Source organism: Triticum dicoccoides, chromosome 4B (assembly GCF_002162155.2).
Source record: "Triticum dicoccoides isolate Atlit2015 ecotype Zavitan chromosome 4B, WEW_v2.0, whole genome shotgun sequence".
NCBI classification, from domain to species: domain Eukaryota; kingdom Viridiplantae; phylum Streptophyta; class Magnoliopsida; order Poales; family Poaceae; genus Triticum; species Triticum dicoccoides.
The window spans coordinates 374,225,984-374,235,338 of NC_041387.1; positions in this window are offsets into that span (position 1 = coordinate 374,225,984).

The following is a 9,355-nucleotide window of genomic DNA, read 5'->3' on the forward strand; positions in this document are numbered from 1 at the left end:
ACAATCCATGGACTCAACATTAGTCAAAAGAACTCATATAATTATTGCAAAAATTTAGAAGTCATCAAAAATCAAGTACTACGCGCATGCTCCTAGGGGGATAGATTGGTAGGAAAAGACCATCACTCGTCCCCGACCGCCACTCATAAGGATGCAGAAGCCCGGTACACTTCATGTTTCAAATTTGTTACACAACTTTAACCATACGTGCATGCTACGGGACTTGCTAACTTCAACACAAGCATTCTTTAAATTCATAATCACCCAACTAGCATGACTTTAATATTACTACCTCCATATCTCAAAACAATTATCAAGTATCAAATTGATCATAGCATCCAATTCACTTTCTATGATAGTTTCTATTATACCCAACTTGGATGCCTACCATTCTAGGACCAATTTTATAACCAAAGAAAATACCATGCTGTTCTAAAAGACTCTCAAAATAATATAAGTGCATCATGAGAGACTAGAAATTTCTACCATGATGTTCTAAAAGACTCTCAAAATAATATAAGTGCATCATGAGAGACTAGAAATTTCTTCAAAATTAAGTCACCACCGTGCCCTAAAAAATATAAGTGAAGCACTAGAGCAAAAACTATCAAGCTCTAAAGATATAAGTGAAGCACATAGAGTATTCTAGCAAATTCTAATCAAATATGATTCTCCCAAAAGGTGTGTACAGCAAGGATGATTGTGGTAAACTAAAAATCAAAGACTAATATAATACACGACGCTCCAAGCAAAACACAAATCATGTGGCGAATAAAAATATAGCTCCAAGTAAAGTTACCAATGAACGAAGACGAAAGAGGGGATGCCTTCGCGGGGCATCCCCAAGCTTAGGCTTTTGGCTATCCTTGAATATCTTGGGGTGCCTTGGGCATCCCCAAGCTTAGGCTCTTGCCACCCTTTATTCCATAGTCCATAAAAGCTTTACCCAAAACTTGAAAACTTCACAACACAAAACTCAACAGGAAATCTTATAAGCTCCGTTAGTGAAAGAAAACAAAACCACCACATAAGGTGCTGCAATGAACTCATTATTTATTTGTTTTGGTGTTAAACCTACTCTATTCCAACTTCTCTATGGTTTATAAACTACTTTACTAGCCATAGATGCATCAAAATAAACAAACAACACACAAAAAACAGAATCTATCAAAAACAGAACAGTCTGTAGAAATCTGTAACTAACGCAAACTTATGGAACTCTAAAAATCCTACCAAAATAGGAAGTCCTGGAAAATTTGTTTATGGATCAGCAGAAAAAATAATCAACGCAAAAGCACGTTCCTGTGATTTAACAAAATTATATTCGTGCAACAAAAGTTTCTGTTTTTCAGCAGAATCTAATCAACTATCATCATAGGTTATCCTATAGATTCTACTTGGCACAAACACTAATTAAAAGATAAAAACACATCTAAACAGAAGGTAGATGCAAGATTTATTACTAAACAGGAGCAAAAACAAAAAAACACAAAGAAAATTGGGTTGCTCCCAACTAGCGCTATCGTTTAACGCGCCTAGCTAGGCATAAAAGCGAAGATAGATCTAACGGGTGCCATCTTTGGCACTAAATTCATAAGTAGCCCGCATGATAGTTTCATATGGTAATTTTACTTTCTTTCTTGGAAAGTGCTCCATGCCTTTCTTCAATGGAAATTGGAATCTAATATTCCCTTCCTTCATATCAATAATCGCACCAATCGTTCTAAGGAAAGGTCTACCAAGAATAATAGGGCAAGAAAGATTGCAATCTATGTCAAAAACGATAAAATCCACGAGCACCAAAGTTCTATTTGCAACAATGAGAACATCATTGATTCTTCCCATAGGCTTTTTAATGGTGGAATCCGCAAGGTGCAAATTTAAAGAACAATCATCAAGATTATGGAAACCTAAAATATCACATAAAGTTTTCAGAATCGTGGAAACACTAGCACCCAAATCACACAAAGCAAAACACTCATAATCTTTAATTCTAATCTTTATAGTAGGTTCCCACTCATCATTAAGTTTTCTAGGTATAGAAACTTCCAAATTAAGTTTTTCATCATAAGATTGCATCAAGGCATCAACGATATGTTTGGTAAAAGCTTTATTTTGACTATAAGCATGAGGAGAATTAACAAAGGATTGCAACAAGGAAATGCAACCTTTTAAAGAACAATTATCATAATCAAATTCCTTGAAATCCGAGATAGTAGGTTCAATGTTATTAGAAGTTGAGGATTCTCCAATCTCACTTTTACCAAATTTAGCATCAAGATCTAACGACTCTGAATTCTTGGGATACCTTTTAGGAAAAGTTGATTCATCATCAGTCCCATAATCATCAAAATTCATATTGAAAAACATAGATCTAATAGGAGACGCATCAATAACTTTAAGATCCTCATCATTATTTTCAAGGAACCTAGAAGAACACGCTTTTATAAAGCTATCCTTTTTAGCATGCAATCTAGCGGTTCTTTCCTTGCACTCGTCAATGGAAATTCTCATTACTTCGAGAGACTAATTGATATCATGCTTGGGAGAAGAAGATCTAAGTTTAAGAGAATAAACATCAAGTGAAAGTCTGTCAACGTTCCTAGACAAATCATCAACTTTGAGTAATTTTTCTTCAAGCAAAGCATTAAAATTCTTTTGAGAAATCATAAATTCTTTCACACTATTCTCAAAATTAGAGGGAATCTTATTAAAATTACCATAAGATTTATTGTAGGAATTTCCATAATTATTAGAGGAATTACTAGGAAATGGTCTAGCATTAAAGTTTCCTCTATAAGCATTGTTTCCAAAACTATTCCTACCAACAAAATTCACATTCATAGATTCATTATTATTCTCAATCAAAGAAGACAAAGGCATATCATTGGGATCAAGAGGAGTATTTTTAGTAGAAAACATCTTCATAAGTTCATCCATCTTTCCACTCAAAACATTGATTTCTTCTATAGCATGCACTTTTTTACTAGAAGATCTTTCGGTGTGCCATTGAGAATAATTAGCCATAATATTATCACAAATTTTTGTAGCATCTCCTAACGTGATTTCCATAAACGTGCCTCCGCGGCCGAATCTAAGAGATTTCTAGAAGCAAAGTTCAATCCGGCATAAATTTTTTGTATGATCATCCATAAATTCAAACCATGAGTAGGGCAATTGCGAAGCATCAATTTCATTCTTTCCCAAGATTGGGCAACATGCTCATGATCAAGTTGTTTAAAATTCGTAATATCGTTCCTAAGAGTGATAATCTTAGCGGGAGGAAAATACTTAGAGATAAAAGCATCTTTGCACTTGTTCCAAGAATCAATACTATTTTTAGGCAAAGACGAAAACCAAACTTTAGCACGATCTCTAAGTGAAAATGGAAATAACTTCAATTTGACAATATTGTTACCCGTATCTTTCTTCTTTTGCATATCACACAAATCAACAAAATTGTTTAGATGAGTAGCGACATCTTCACTAGGAAGGCCGGCAAATTGATCTTTCATAACAAGATTCAACAAAGCAGTATTGATTTCACAAGACTCAACATCATTAAGACGAGCAATTGAAGTACTAAGGAAATCATTATTATTGGTATTCGAAAATTCACACAATTTGGTATTATCTTGCGCCATGGCAACAAGAAATCCAACACACAAGCAAACAGAAAAGAGGCAAGCTTAAAGAGAGGAGGAGATTGGGAAAGAGAGGGTGAATAAAACGGCAAGGGTGAAGTGGGGGAGAGGAAAACGAGAGGCAAATGGCAAATAATGTAAATGTGAGGGAGATGGGTTTGTGATGGGTACTTGGTATCTCTTGACTTGAGCGAAGACCTCCCCGGCAACGGTGCCAGAAATCCTTCTTGCTACGTCTTGAGCTTGCGTTGGTTTTCCTCGAAGAGGAGAGGGTGATGCAGCAGAGTAGCATAAGTATTTCCCTCAGTTTTTGAGAACCAAGGTATTAATCCAGTAGGAGGCTCCTCAAAAGTCCCACACACCTACACAAACAAACAGAGAACTCGCAACTAACGCAATAAAGGGGTTGTTAATCCCTTCACGGCCACTTGCGAAAGTGAGATCTAATAAACATAGTATGATAAGATAAATATATTTTTGGTATTTTATAATATAGATGCAAAAATTAAAGATGAAAATAAAAGTAAATTGGAGGCAAATATGATAAGAGATAGACCCGGGGGCCATAGGTTTCACTAGTGGCTTCTCTCAAGATAGCATAAGTATTACATTGGGTGAACAAATTACTGTCGAGCAATTGATAGAAAAGCGCATAGTTATGAGATTATCTAGGCATGATCATGTATATAGGCATCACGTCCATAACAAGTAGACCGACTCCTGCCTGCGTCTACTACTATTACTCCACACATCGACCGACTCCTGCCTGCATCTAGAGTATTAAGTTCATAAGAAAAGAGTAATGCATTAAGCAAGATGACATGATGTAGAGGGATAAACTCAAGCAATATGATATAAACCCCATCTTGTTATCCTCGATGGAAACAATAAAATATGTGCCTTGCAACCCTTTCTGTCACTGGGTAAGGACACCGCAAGATTGAACCCAAAGCTAAGCACTTCTCCCATGGAAAGAAAGATCAATCCAGTAGGACAAACCAAACTGATAATTCGAAGAGACTTGCAAAGATAACTCAATCATACATAAAAGAATCCAGAGAAGATTCAAATATTATTCATAGATAAACTTGATCATAAACCCACAATTCAACGGATCTCGACAAACACACCGCATAAAGAGTTTACATCGAATAGATCTCCACAAGAGAGGGGGAGAACATTGTATTGAGATCCAGAAAGAGAGAAGAAGCCATCTAGCTAATAACTATGGACCCGTAGGTCTGTGGTAAACTACTCACAACTCATTGGAGGGGCAAGGATGTTGATGTAGAACCCCTCTGTGGTCGATTCCACCTCCGACAGAGTGTCGTCAAAGGCTCCAAGATGAGATCTCGCTGATATAGAAGGTTACGGTGGTGGAAATTGTGTTTCGTCTGCCCCTGGATGTTTTCGGGGTATGTAGGTATATATAGGAGGAAGAAGTACGTCGGTGGCCGCCTGAGGGGCCCACGAGATAGGGGGGCGCGCCCTATAGGGGGGGGGCGCACGCTCCTATCTCGTGGGAGCCTCGGCAGCTTCTTGGCTTGCACTCCAAGTCCTCTAGATCACGTTCGTTCCAAAAATTACGCTCCCAAAGGTTTTACTCCGTTTGGACTCCGTTTGATATTCCTTTTCTTCGAAATACTAAAATAGGCAAAAAAAACAAAAATATGGGCTGGGCCTCCAGTTAGTAGGTTAGTCCCAAAAATGATATAAATGTGTAAAATAAAGCCCATAAACATCCAAAAGGGGTAATATAATAGCATGGAACAATAAAAAATTATAGATACGTTGGAGACGTATCAGTAACACCTCCGGAAATATGTCGGGGTAGTCCTTCACCACTGGTACTTCCTCCTGTATAACTCCTTATAAGGAATTTACTTGAGTCCTCCTCGGCGCATGACAGGATACATACTTGATCCTCTTTCCTTCTAGGGTAGTGAGAAGAATTGATTTACTTGCGCAGTCGATGTTCCCTTCAAACTTGGATAGCCAATCCATTGCCAATATCACATCCAATCCTTGTGACTCCAGAACAATTAGGTCGGTGGGAAAAACTTGTCTACCTATAGTTAGTGGCAACTGATAGCATCCCCTACTAGCCATATAATCCGCTCCTGGGGAACTTACTAACATAGGTGACTTAAGGGCTACGGTTGGCAGGTTATACTTATCCACAAATCCCCTTGATATGTATGAATCAGATGCACTAGTATCGAAAAGTACAAGTGCGGTAAATGCATTAATCAAAAACTTACCGACAATTGAGTCGGGTTGATCCTCAATCTCCTCCACGCTGACGTGGTTCACCTAACCTTTGGTTAAGGGGTTGGGCTTCTTGGCAGAACCTCCATTGCCATTTCCATTCTTTGCTTCAGGACATTCAGTGGCATAATGTCCAGTCTTCTGGCACTTGAAATAGGTAATTTGGCTCATATCCCTCTTGGCTGGTGTTGAAGGGTTGGAACGGTTCTGGCTACTGCTTCCTCCATTCCCATTGCCATTCTTGGGGCCACTGTGGTTGTGCGAACTTGCTCCATTGTGCGTATGTCCTCCATGTTTATGGTATGTCCTCCTGAGTACGGGGAATAGCGGGGTTTCTGCTGAGCTCGTGAAGTGTACCTCCCCTATCCATACTTTCTCTTGCGATTATCAATCTGTTGCTGCCTGCCTTCAATCATGAGAGCCCTATCTACCAACTCCTGGTAGTTGTTGAATGTTGCCACCATCAACTGCATGCTCAGCTCATCACTCAGTCCTTCCAGAAACTTCTCCTGCTTAGTGGCATCTGTAGCTACATCATTAGGGGCATAGCGTGCTAACTTGCTGAACTCATCCACATACTGGCCCACTTTACGTCCTCCTTGGCGCAGGTTGCGAATCTCGTGCTTCTTCATGCTCATAGGTCCTACTGAAACATGGGCAGTGCGGAAAGCCTGCTGAAACTGATCCCATGTAACAGTGTTAATGGGGTAAGTGGCTGTGAAATTCTCCCACCATGATGCTGCGGGTCCATCAAGCAGAACACACTCTCACCGCATCTGTCCATCCTGCAGTGGTCAGCTCTCTTCCAATCTTGCGGAGCCAATCATCTGCAATAATCGGCTCGGTGCTAATAGAGAACACCAGCGGATTCAACCTTAGAAAACGGACTAGGTGATCAACATGGGGTGGTGGTGGTGGGTTGTTGTTGTTTTTGCCTTGGTTCTGGTTCTGAACTAGTATCTGCATCAATGCATTCTGTTGTTGGATCAACTCAATGAGCTCCGGTGGGAAGGCAAATCCATTGTCACGTCTCGGAGGCATCTGATGGGTTAGAAGGGGTGAGAAAACAGAATAGAATGATGTCTAAGAGAGATTCACTACCCATATGCTCTGATACCATCTTGCAGCGACCAGACCTCAGACGGTCAAGTCTCTGTGCATCAGTGTCATCCCTGGATCGGTAATGCTGACATGCACAGTACTGGAGGAATTATAACAGAGTTTCAATCACACACTTATTACATCGAGTCCTCATAAAGAGTATGATTACACAAAAATATCATAGATGAGGGCCATCTAAACTAGATAACTGCGGAAGCTTTGAAGGTAAATGAGTCCATCAACTCCAACGACATAGTTGAGTGCGAAACAACGACCTATCACACCTTATTCATCGTCTGAGTAGTCTGCAACATGAGAGTTACAGCCGTGTAGGTCAGCACATTGAATATGCTGGCAGAGTTACATTGTAAAGCAAATAAATGCAGAAACTATATCTACATGCAATATTAGGCTGGTGGAGGCTGTAAGTTTATGACTTTGCATAAAGCTAGTTTTTCCCTACAACAAAGGAATGAATTTATTTAACTACTCCCATGTTGCCCATTATTTGAGAAGTTAACCCCAACTAAAAATCCCAATTAAAAGTATCATCATTAAACCAAATCAAATTAATTAAAGTAACGTGATGAGATCACAACAATAGATTCAAGTACTAGATACTCAAGATGTCCATAACCGGGGACACGGCTAACCATGATTAGTTTATACACTCTGCAGAGGTTGTGAACTTTTCCCCACAAGACTCGACCGCATCCTTGATCGAATGATCGAGACATAGCCTTTTTGAAGCATTAACTCTTTACTCCGGGCGGACCGGTACACCTACTTTCCCCTACATCTGCTAGTCCACCTCTTCAAGAGCTCACGCAACTTACTCAACTATGCCAGAGCCCATAATGGCTTGTGGCTGCACACGGAAGTTTCTAGCATGAATAATCTTATGATCCCTTTGAGCCTGGGTGGCATTCCATAGGAAAAATCACACGGGTACTCTGAGATTTCCCAAAAACAAGCAACACTGGATTCCCCAGGTGCCTCAACCAATCCACCCAGATGTATATTAAAGTTACCACCTTAATGTTATCCATGATTAAATAACTCTCAAACTTCCATGTGAATCACGATCCAATCCCCATCTCCGAGCATGGCTAAGCAATAACAAGCATAACGTATATTCCCTGGGTGATCAAAAGGTATTAGGTTCCTACCTCAAGAACTACAACCAAAACCACATGTTCCCAATCCTACTCATGCAAATATTTGAGGGGCAATACTAATGCACAGTAAAACTGGATATAAAAGAGTATGATCAAAGTGTAAGTTGCCTTGCTGACGATCTGCAAATTCTAGAGAATCATAGTAACAAGCTTCGCACTCTAGGTAATCTAGCATAGACAAAGAATAGCATACATAAGCAATAACTCAATCGAAACACAAGAAAAACCGAGAAAAGATCCAAATCGATCATGAAACAAGCAAACGGCTTAAACTAACAAGAGTCAACGGCGGCGACGGGGTCAACGGCGGCGACGGAAACCAGGCGGCGGCGACATTGGTGGCGCGGGGCGAGGCGAGGCGGCAGCGCTGGCAGGCGGCAGCGACGGCGTAGGCGGCGGCGGCAACGACGAGGCGGCGGCACGAGCTTGGCGATGGCGGCTGAGGGTTTGGCGGGGTGGGGACGGCGGCGATGGTGGGTATTTAAAGGGGGTGGGGAGGCCGGGCGGCGACTTGGGCGAGGGGTGCCCAACGAGAGTCCGAGCCGGACGCGACGGTGGCGAGGAGTGAGACTCCTCCCGCTCGGAGGAGGCGGCTGCGCGACGCCTGGGCCGGCCTGCTCGGCTGGGCCTTCGGCCTAGTCGGGCGGGAAGAGTTTATTTATAATAATTTCGCCCGAAAGAAAAATTCCTAATAAAATATAAAGAACTCCTAAAAATGCCAAAAACAATTTTCACCGTCTAAATGAAAATTTTAGAACAAAGTGAACATTTTTCTGGCCTAAAAATGCAATTTTTAAAAATGCATATATTCTAATTCAAATATAATAGCATCTAAAATACCAATAAAAGCATAATTTGATTTTAAAATTCTTTCTCCAATATTTCTCTAAATTTGAAGAAGTCATATTGTCTTCTCTCATATATTTTTAATATTAGGGATAATTGGAGAGAAAAATAATAAAATCAAATTGATCCTTTCTTCAAATTTGAAATAAATTAAAATATGATTTTCGCGAAACCTCCAACTCTCTCTTGGGGTCCTTGAGTTGCTTAAGATTTCCAGGATCACAACAGAGTTGCAAGATTGAAATTTGGGATGTTACAAATGGTAATAAATTAGTGATCGGTGGGGATTCCAAGTTGTGAGACCTATGGTTGGCAGTT